Source organism: Phascolarctos cinereus, unplaced genomic scaffold, assembly GCF_003287225.1.
Source record: "Phascolarctos cinereus isolate Bilbo 61053 unplaced genomic scaffold, phaCin_HiC Scaffold_2;HRSCAF=192, whole genome shotgun sequence".
NCBI classification, from domain to species: Eukaryota; Metazoa; Chordata; class Mammalia; order Diprotodontia; family Phascolarctidae; genus Phascolarctos; species Phascolarctos cinereus.
Window position 1 is genome coordinate 35,539,729 of NW_027555625.1, and position 11,460 is coordinate 35,551,188.

General features: G+C 41.2%; 1 pseudogene; it reads left to right on the forward strand.

Annotated features, from left to right (window-relative positions):
• The first annotated feature begins 7,052 nt into the window (after nt 1–7,052).
• On the forward strand, nt 7,053–7,583 carry LOC110196342 (large ribosomal subunit protein eL20 pseudogene; annotated as a pseudogene).
• The last annotated feature ends 3,877 nt before the right edge of the window (nt 7,584–11,460 follow it).

Sequence of the window (11,460 nt, forward strand, 5' to 3'; positions counted from 1 at the left end):
ATTGTGTGGCTGCAACAAGCCATGTCTTTAAAAACTGCCAGACTTAGACAGTTTCACTCTTTCCTGTTTCCAGAGGGTGAAGGTCACAATTCGCCCACAGCATGGGCCCCGTGAATTGAATGAATGAGACGGGAAGGACTTCCTTCCCCTGTTCTCCCCCTTACCTCTGAGCTCCAAGAAATGGGCTGACAAGTATTTGTTTCTCTTCTGTTTTCATTTTGTCCATGTAGATTGTGTGCATCCACATGATTCTATCTCAATGTAGCTCACAGAATAGACATCGCAAGTATCTCTTCCTCCCACCCTTCTCCAAAGGAGACTGATTCCTGTCAGGAGGGGAAGCAAGAGATTGGGGCCAGAAGCTGGCCGCTTTGCTCTCCTTGGAGAGAGAGAAGAGATACTGGGCTAGAATTCTATCTGTTTACTTCTTTAAATATTATTAGTCTAGGGGATATAGTTTTTAGGTTCAAACAACAGTTCCCTATCAATATTTCTTTAGCAGGAAAAGAGGCCTCCAACTTCTTTATCCAAGGCTTGGCCACCTTTCCATCAAATGTCAGAAAGAGTCCCAGATCCCACCCCAGGGAAAATTCCTAGAACTCTCTAGTGTAGCAAGGTGAGAACACAGATGTGACAGAGACTGCCAGCTCCTCTCATGTCGGCTTCTGTCCAGTCTTTCTCTCTCTGTAGTGACTTGAAGAGAAGTTGAAATGTTACATCTTCTCTTTTGAAGCTGGAGTCCAGAAGAAGCCAGATCTTTCTTCTCTCTCACTCTCACTAATTCTTTTTGCCCTTCATGCATGCTAGGGACATTGAGAAATCAGTCTTCATCAATGAGGAGAGAATCCAATGTCAATCATATGAACCAGGTTTACATCATAGTTAGGAAGGAACAGAAAGCCACGGGCTCTGTGCAAATAACCAAATTCCAGGGACAGCATGACTTCTGAGCTACTACTGTGATCTGCTTGTGTCTATCAGAAGGTTAAAAGCCATTAATTAAAACTTAATAAATTATAAATTTTGCCTTATTTTACTTGTCATGCAAATTTGTTCCATATTTTATTATTTACCTAACTCACATATAAAGCATTTGTTGTGTGAATTTATCAGCAGATTTCTTTAACATCATTTCAAAAATACCAGTTGTTTCAAATATTTTAATTTCATTTTATAAGCTTTACAGACCCAGTTGAAGTTGAAATGTTGAAGAAAAGGATGTGTGGTGGAGGGTATGCATTACATGGTTTTATTTGTGTTACTGAACGTGACACTTTTTTTTTAATTGAAAAAATTCTTGCTAATGGAAATATAAAGGTAGCAAAACTGAAAGAGCATTTCATGTCTATCCATCCTGGAAATGCATCTAAAGATGCGGGTTATTTTCATTTAAAGAAAGTTCAATTTGTAAAAAACTGAAGCACTTCCAAAACTTGGGATTGCAATTTCACAAAAAATCTTCTCTTGAAGCATCCTATAAAAGTCACTTACCAGCTTGCCCAACAACAGAAGCCCTACACTATTGGGGAAATTGTAGTCAAGTGATGAACGCTGGAAATGACCTAATTGGCTTGTGGACTGGAACAGAGGAAAAAACTAAAAGTGGCTTTATTGCTATATGGTAGGATGTGTTTTAGAATACTTGATATTCATTTTAACAGCTTTGAAACAAGTCATTGAGGAATTCACAGCCTTATCACTCCCTTTCCAGTATTTTCTCAGGATAGCCAGATGTCTGCTTTTGTTCACTATATATATGCTAACCCCGACAAAGAAGAATTTTTAATTTGTGAGTCCTTTTTGGAAACAACAAAGATCTGTTGACATTCTGGAAATGATGAAAAGTTTTATTTTGCCAAACAAAAATCTCACTAGAAAAAAAGGAATTCTACTCCTGGCACAGAGGGAGCTGCTGACATGCTGGTTTTTGCCACTTTAGAGAAAAAGAGTAACTCTTTACAACATGATCACTCATGGTTTTTTACAGACACATGCATTGGCAGCAAAGACCTTTCCAACCACTTTGAAAGATTGTTTGTCAAAACTTACAAAAGTCATCAACATCTCTGAGTCACTGTATTTTTAAAAGTTTCCAAGAAATGGGAGTAGAACACTACATGCTTCTCTGCCACACCAAAATTCATTGGCTTTCAAGAAGACAAGTCTTGAAAATCTTGAAGCAAGGGTGGAAATTCCTGGTCAGAAGGAGATTGCAGGGGTCCCTTTGCTGGCCCTGGGTGCAGGACTCCGTTACTTTGCCATTCCTGTGATTCCAGGTCACCGCTTCAGAGCGAGGGGGAGCACTAGCGTGCCAGAGCTTGTGGCCACAGGGGAGACCCCTATCTAGCTCTGAAAACAGTAACACAAGAAACCTAAAGCTTGGAGCAGTGCCCCCTCCACCTCCAGGGAAATAGGAGGGCAAGGGGAAATGAGAGGGGGTGGGTGTGGTTGATAGAAGGAAGGGAGGAGTGGGGAAGGCAGTGGTCAGAAACAAAATACTTTTGAGGAGGGACAGGGTGAAAGCAGAGAGAGAGACAAGGATACACAGGGGGAGAAATAATATGGAGGGAAATACCCCATTAATAATCATAACTGTGAAAAAATTTTACATCAGTTTTCTCTTTAAAAGGCCTCATTTCTCTTTTAAAATTTTTCGTAATGATAATTTGCCTTTTTTCTTTTTAAAAAATCAAATTAGCCTAAGAATAGCTCATTTTGTAAAAAAAATCCAGCCCCTTATTTTATTAATCTAATTCACTTTTTGATTTGATTTTGTTCATCATTTTTATTTCCAGAATTTCTATTTTTTCCCCCAGGTTGGATCTCCCTGTCTTGCACAGTGGCATCAACCCTTTTCTCCCTTCCTGATTCTCCATCACGTTTGCTTTGGGGCATAGTGATTTGATGGACAAGTCACTCCCTTGCTCAGCTGGCCTAACTCGTTCCAGTCCTCCTTCTCTTGGTGGATGGGTTAATCCCCGCTAGGCGGGTTCAGTCGGGTCGCTCAGCTGCCACACAGGCTGCACCCTAGGCTTGGCCACTTTTGCTGCCATCTGCAGTGGTCTCTGCCGTAGACACTCATGACTGAGGGGATCTCTGATGGCTCTTTTGATTTTTTGAAGCTTACAACACACTGACCTGGTCAATTCCATCTCTGGATACTCATTCACCTAAGATGGGGAAGAATAAAGATGAAAAGAGACAGAAGAAACCGAGGCATGATGCATGGCAGGGGGATGGTGGCTATAGGTTGCCTCTCGCCTTCTCCCCCTCCCACCAGGCAGCTCACAGCAGTCTTCTGTGCATGGAAGTCCCCAGGGGAGAAAGTGCTTAGGGTTGGGTATCACACTTTTAGTATATCAATAGAGTTCAGGGTTTGCAGGTGCTTTGAAGATTTTCACCACTTCACTAGGTCTTTTTAGCCAAAAGTATGATAGTAAAAATGTACTTTGATGTGTTGTTCCAGCACCAGGATCCCTTTCTGGCTTTGGGTAAGACAACCTTTATGCCAGGCTCTGGATGTCCCTACCAATCAGTGCTGTATCCAGCTCAGGAAAAATTGCAACACAAGGGACCAGAGAGGGAGAAGAGATCTGAAAAATACAAAGATGAGTAGAACATGGAGTCCAAGCAATAAAACCATTGGATGATGCACCAGGGATCAGGTGAGAGAAAGAAGGTTTTGCACAGTCAGGAATTAAGTAGTCTTTGCTAAGTTATGGGACAGACTACTTAAATAAAACAGTAGAGAGATAAAGCCCGTGTGCCTAGGCAGACCCCCATGGGAAGCCTTTAAAAGAACTTGGGTGTGAAGCTCAGAAGTAATGAACTATCAATTCTTGATCGATTATTGCTTTACTGAAGTTGCAGCTTTAGAACCTGGGACCTTGAGGCAAAAGTAAAATAATGACCAAGGAAGAGGTTGACCTTGTGAAGGAGATGATGCCTTGTCAAGGGTTTAACCAGCTCCTCCTTAGCATGTTGGGCTACAGCAGTGGTGGCCAGCTCAAACAGGAAGGGAGGCTACTGATCAATACACAAGGATCCCTACAGCTGCAAGGTTGACTTGGTTTTAAAATGTAATGTTATCTATGTTTTATTGTACTTTTATTGATTTGGTTAAATATTTCCCAATTGCGTTTTAATTTGGTTCAGGCAACACTTAGATGTATTTCACCTGTTGGCACCATGTTTGACACCTACGGTCTGAAGAATTGCTAATACCTCCTTATTTCAATTCTACAAACATTTGCTAAGGCTGTGTTAGGCACTAGGAAGATGAAAACATCAAGAAACTGTCCCATGTGGTCACAGAATTTCCATCCTACTGAAGGGATTTTACCAGCACACAGATAAGGAAATCCAATGCTCTTTCCTGTCAGTAGGGCTTCAGTTCATTGCCAAATCTTGCCCAATCTACCTCCACAGTCTCTACCTGCTCCATACTGTCTTCTCTCTATTTTACATGATGACTTTCCTAGTCCAAGACCTCATCATCATTCTCTTGAACCATTGCAACAGCTTTTTAGTCAGATTCCTTAGATCCAGTCTCTCCCCTCCCCCAACCCACCTTCCATGCAATTTAATATCTCTAATGGGCAGACTGGATCATGTGACTCTGCTGATTCAGGAAGCTTCAGTGGCTCTCAGTTACTTTGAAGATAAAACACAAGCTGCTCTTTTTGGCCCTAAAATCCCTCCACAATGTTTCCAGACTGATCTTCCCTCCTGGTGGTTCCCTGGTTCAGAAGAAATTCCACCTCCCAACTGCATTTGTTCAGGCTGTCGCTCATTCTTAGCCCGTCTTCTTTCTCATTTCTGCCTGCCTTTTAGAACCTCCCTCAGCTCCAGACCTCTAGTCTCACAGCAAAGCACAGCTCACAGGAAAACAGATGCACAGCTGTTTCTCCTCCTGTTACTCCCTGGAACCAGACTGTGAGGTAGAGAGCAGTGCAGGCAGCCCCACAGGGAAGGTGTCCGTCTACTGTCTACACCCCCCCCCTTCACACAGTGGCAAGATGTTCCAGCCAATCAGCCAAGCAGTTCCTCTCTGCCAATCAGTAAATTCCCAGCAAAGCAGCTGCCAAACCAGCCGTCCTGGCTGGAAGCCCTGTGACTTGACTGACTGGTTTCTGATGATTCTTCCTACTGTTAGTCTTATCCTGTCTATAGCTTTTCTCCAGAGTTTCTTCTCTTAGCTTTCTGACAGCTTCTAATGCCTTCAATCAGAACCTCCTGGTGGTCAATCTTGATCAAGTCAAATTAAATAAATCTACTTTTCTCTTAAGTATTCTCCCAACAATGCTAATATAATCTCTCCCAAATCCCGAAATGGTCATTTGATTTATCATTTTGTCAAGGTACAAACTTTAAGTTACTTCAAAAAACAAAACCCCAACAGTTACAGGATGAGATCTAGATAAAAGCTGGTTTGCTAATGATAGGGTGGGGGTTAGGGGCAGGGGTCCGCAGTGCATAATGGAAGTGGGAAACAGGAGGACAGTGGTTGGAGAGGGGTAGAACCCAGGAGGATGAAGATTCAGGTAGGGAATAGCAGCAGAGGAAAGGGGGTTTCCCCTGGGCTTAGGAGACTTCAATCACAGGGACTGGTGGGGAGGAAGGGGTCATGAGACAATGGCAGGTGGCCAGAGATTCTACACTCCAGGCTCTTATCATGACAGAGGGCGGCTGATCACCAAAACACCAGGGATTACCAGAATGGAGGGAGCAGGGAGATTGAATCAGGTGCCTGAGTCAGTAAATACCTGGTGATTCGGTCCTCAGAGAAGTCAGGGCTCGGTTACCTACTGTAGCCTGGAAAAAACTTTGTTTCTTCTGACCTAATACTTCTCCATCCGACAAGCCCCTCTGCATTAGTCATGGCATCTCCTCCTACCTAGTCCTCCTCCCTCCACCCCTCTTTAGTTTTGCCCCTTCTGTGGAACCTTTCCCATCTGGATCATCTCTGCCTAGAAGTTTCTAGAAACCTTCAGTTTCCTAGTTGATTGACATCTCCTTCCCTGGGACCTCACAGGTGGGACCTCACCCTCCTGAATAACACATCTGCTCTGGCCTGATAAGTGGAGGGAAGATAAATTTAGGAATCCCAGCAAGACCTTGACAGAATGAGTTGCCAAGTCTTGGAAGCAGCCTTTCACAAGCACGTTACATAAGACATGCCTCCTCATGCCATGGCCTGAAGACCATCTTACCCAAGTCTCTCTGGAGGAGACCCTCGTTGTATTCCTTCCTTTTTCCTTGCCTGCTTTGGAGGTATCAGTCCCAGGCCCAGTATTGGGGGTGGGGTTGGAGGGCTGCATTAGCATTGAAGGTGTCAGCCTTGGTCTGAGTGTGGCTATCCTAGTATTCTCTCCCTTGTCCCTGGCTTCCTCTACCCATACTCCCATGGGTAACAACAAAAAGGCATCTGTTGTTTTAGCAGTGACTGACCCACAGGAACCTTCTACAAATCCCCTTAAGTCACAGCATATACCCCTACCTGGAGGATCCAGGGATGGCTCCAGGGGAGGAGTTAGAAGATAGGATGGACCTGTACTTTTAGTGGGTGGTCCATTCATTCATTCAGGAAGCATTTAAGTGCTTACTAGGCACTGGTTCTTGGTCCTAGGGACACAAATCCCTTCCTCAAGAAACATTTGGGGAGGAGGGGAAGAACAGATACACAAAAAGAAATACAAAATATATACAAAGTAATTGTGGTGGGGAGAAGTCTTCAGGGGGAAGAGGGTAATCAGCCTAGGCATCTTGTGGGAGATGTCACCTGAGCTGAGCTCTGAAGGAGTTCCATGATGCAGACAGCAGAAGGGAGTATACAGCAGGCAGGGGGGAGAGCCTATACAAAGGCAGAAGGGAGATAGAATTACCTGTGCTGGGAACAAAAAGAAGGTCAGGTGCATTAGAGCTTAGTGTGCATCCAGGAGAGTAAAGTGCTCTGAACCTGGGAAGGTGGGCTGCAACCTGGGTGTGGAGGGCCTTAGATGTCAGTCAAGTCGTTCCTTTTGCGGGTTGTTGGGGAGCAAGGCAGCAGCACCATGAAGGCCTGGGGTGCCCTGAGAGAATATAAGGTAGTTGGACTCTGCCTACCTACTCCCAAGAGTCCAGTGCTGCCTCTTTATTGGATGCAGATCTTTGCTCCTAATCATGTTGTAGCAAAGTCTCAATTCTGGTACTTCATTTCCCAGCTGAAAAAGATGAAGAAGTCTAATGGAGAAATTGTATACTGTGGACAGGTCTTTGAAAAGTCCCCTGTTAGGGTGAAAAACTTTGGCATTTGGCTGCGCTATGATTCCAGGAGTGCAACCCACAACATGTGCAGGGAGTACAGGGACCTGAGCACTGCTGGTGCTGTCACTCAGTGCTACAAGGATATGGGAGCCCGTTACCATGCCCGGGCCCACTCCATCCAGATCATGAAAGTGGAAGAAATTCCTGCGAGCAAGTGCTGCTGGCCTGTAGTCAAGCTGTTTCATGACTCCAAAATCAAGTTCCCTTTGCCCCACAGAGTTCTGCGTTGCCAGCACAAACCATGCTTTACTACCAAGAGGCCCAATATGTTCCCCTAAGTGCAGAGACAAAGAGGCACTTGTTTTATTTGATCTGTTTAAATAAATTTCTCAATTGGAAAGCCCCCCCCAAAAAGTGAGTCAAGTCAATAAGCATTAATTAATAATTAATTAAGGGCTTAATATGCACCAGGCCCTGTTTGGTACTAGAGGCAGGAGAGCCCCTGGGGCTTCTTGGCCACAGTGAATGAAATGGTCAGGCCTGGCATTAGCAGTGCTAATTTCACAGGTGTTTGAAAGATGGTTTGGAGGATAGCCAAGATGGCAGAGCAGAGGTAGCATTCCCGGTTGAGTTCTCAACATTCTCTTCCAAACAATTTTAAAATTATACCTCAAATCATATTCTGGAACAGCAGAGCCAACAAGGGTCAGGATAAGATGTTTTTCTATCCCAAGACGACTGAGGAGTCGGAAGGAGAAGTCTGTGACATGGGGATGAGGCTGGCCACAGCCAACATGGTGATAGCACCAGTTGTGGGCCTTGGAGGCAACTGAGACAGAGGCTTGGGAGCAGAAAGGAACACTTGTGGTCACAAGGGAACAGGGTTTGGATCTTTGGGTTAATCAAGCACTGGGTTACTCTGGTCATTTACCATTATGTCTTGTGTATCTAATCCATTCCACAATCCACCACTCTATTTCTCAGCCAGTACCAAATTATCTTCATGATTACCACTTTGTAGTATAGCTTGAAATCTGGTACTGCTAGGCTACCTTCTTTCATATATATATATTTTTTATTGATTCCCTTGATATTCTTGACTTTTTGTTCTTCAGATGAATTTAAAAATTTTTTTTAGCTCATAAAATAACTTGGTAGTTTGATTGGTATGGCAATGAATAAGTAAATTAGCTTAAGTTAAATTGTCATTTTTCTTATATTGGCTTGGCCCACCCATGAACAATTACTATTTTTTAATTGTTTAGATCTGTCTTTGTGTGAATAATTTTTTTGTAATTGTGTTCATATATTTTCTGTGTGCGTCATGGCAGGTCAATTACCAAGTATTTTATACTGTCTGCAGTGATTTTAAATGGAATTTCTCTTTCTATCTCTTCCTGCTAGGTTTTGTTGGTGATATATAGAAGTACTGATGATTTATGTGGGTTTATTTTATTTCCTGTAACTTTGCTGAAGTTGGAAATTGTTTCTGCTAATTTTAATTAATTCTCTAAGTGTACCATCTATATTATCTGCAAAGCATGATAGTTTTGTTCCCTTGTTCCTTGTTCTTATTCCTTCAATTTCTTTTTCATGCCTTATTGCTATAGCCAGCATTTCTAATACAATGTTGAATAATACTGGTGATAATGACCTTGCTTCACCCCTATTTTATTGGAAGGCTTTTAGCTTGTCCCCATTATGTTTGCTCATGATTTTAGATAGATACTGTTTATCATTTTCTTATTTTTTTTCATTTTTTGTTTTTGCTAGGCAGTAGGGTTAAGTGACTTGCCCAGCATCACACAGCTAGTAAGTGTTATGTGTCTCACTTATCATTTTAACAAAAGATTCACTTATTCCTATGGCTTCTAGTGTTTTTTAATAGGGATAGGTGTCATATTTTGTTAAAAACTTTTTCTGTATCTATTGATATAATCATAGGATTTTTGTTGTTTTTGTTACTGATATGGCCAATTATGCTGATAGTTTTCCTAATACTGAACTAGCCCTACAGTCCTGGTATAAATCCCACCTGGTCATAGTGTATGATTTTTGTGATATATTATTATAATCTCCTTGGTAGTATTTTATTTAAATTTTTTTGTATTAATATTCATTAGGGAAATTGGCCTAGAGTTTTCCTTCTGTTTTTGCTCTTCCTGATTATCAAAACTGTATTTGTGTTATAAAAGGAATTTGGTAGGACTCCTTTTTTTTACCTATTTTTTCAAATAGTTTATATAGTATTAGAAACGTTACCTCAATATCTGGTAGAATTCACTTGTAAATTCATCTGGTCCTGGGGATTTTTTCTTAGGGATTACATTTCTGGATTGTTCAATGCCTTTTTCTAATATAGGGTTATTTAAGTATTCTATTTCCTCTTCTGTTAATCTGGGCAATTTATATTTTTGTAAATATTCATCCATTTCACTTAGACTATCAGTTTTACTGGCATATAATTGGGTAAAATAAGGTCCTAATAATTACTTTAATTTCATCTTCATTAGTGGTACATTCACTTTTTTCATTTTTTGATACTGGTAATTTGGTTTTCTTCTTTCTTTTTCCTAGTTGCATGTCCAATCTATTGGTCTACTTTTAGTGATGTACTCATCTAGAGACAATAATTTTCCCCTCAGTACTACTTTGGCTGCATCCACAGATTTTAGCATGTTGTCTCATTGTTCTCATTATCTTTAATGAAAATACTCTTTCTGTGATTTGGTATTCAATCTATTCATTCTTTAGGATTATTTAGTTTTTAATTTTTAATTTCTGCCTCCAAGGCCCTTTGTTGAATGTAATTTTTATCGTATTATGGTCTGAAAAGGGTACGTTTAATATTTCTGCTTTTCTGCATTTGTGAATTTTTATGTCTTAATACATGTGAAAGTGCCATCTACAGTTGGGTAAAAAGTATACTCCTTTCTATTCCCATTCAATTTTCTCCAGAGGTCTATCATATCTAACTTTTCTAAAATCCTATTCATCTCCTTAACTTCTTTATGATTAGATTTATCTAGCTCTGAGAGGAGAAAATTGAAATCCCCCACTAATATAGTTCTGCTATTTCCTCCTGTGACTTTGGATGCTCTGCCATTTACTTTTTATATGTTTGTTACTGATATTACTTCATTGTCAAAGGTGCCTTTTAGCAAAATAGTTTCCCTGATTATCTCTTTTTAAATTAAGTCTATTTTTGCTTTTTCTGAGTTTATGATTGCTACCTTTTTTTAAAAAAACATCATCTGAAACAAGAGGTTTTGCTCCAGCCCTTATTTTACCTCTGCATGTGTCTTTCCATTTTGAATGTTTCTTGTAAATAACTTATTGTGAGATTCCAATTTCTAATCCAGTCTATCTTCTTCCATTTTATAGGTGAGTTCATCCCACTCACATTCATAGTTATGATTACTAACTGCATTTTTTCTATCCTGTTTTCTTCTGTTTATTCTCTCTCTCTCTCTCTCTCTCTCTCTCTCTCTCTCTCTCTCTCTCTCTCTCTCTCTCTCTCTTTACCCAATCCATCTTCAAAAGTGTTTTGCTTCTGACCACTGCCTCCATTAATTTTCCTTCCCTTTTACCAAAACTTATTGTTGTTTGGTGATTTTTCCAGCCTATTTCTTGACTTTAAATTTATGTTAAAGTTGCGCTCTGTTCGCCTGGGGTGGTGAGGGGAGGCACCATCCCAAGTTTCAGACTTTTTCATGCGGCTGTTTTCAGAGTTAGTTCTGGGGGTTTGGCAATTTTTGGTGCTTCCAAGGTGCTGTTATATGGAGAAAGGTGCGGTCACTACTCTCCTGGTCTGTGCTCTGGCTCTTATCTAGCAAGGGCACTTGATCCTTTGCAGCTACAAACACTATTGCTTCTCATGTAACCATTCTGACCTCATCTTATCGTGATATATGGTGTGAGATGTTGGTCTGTGCCTAGTTTTCACCAAACTGCTTTACAGTTTTCCCAGCAATTTTTGTCAAATAGTGGGTTCTTATATCCAAAAGCTTGAATTTTTAGGTTTATCAAACATTAGGTCATATGGTCATTTACTACTACACATTGTGTACCTAATCCCAAAGATCCATGTTAAAGAAGTAGGGCTAGCAACACCACTCCCCAAACACAGCTAGCAGAGCTTCAGGGACCTGACTCTGAGAACCATGGCCTAAAATAAAAGAACTTCACTTGGGATATACATTGGAAATCAAGCCA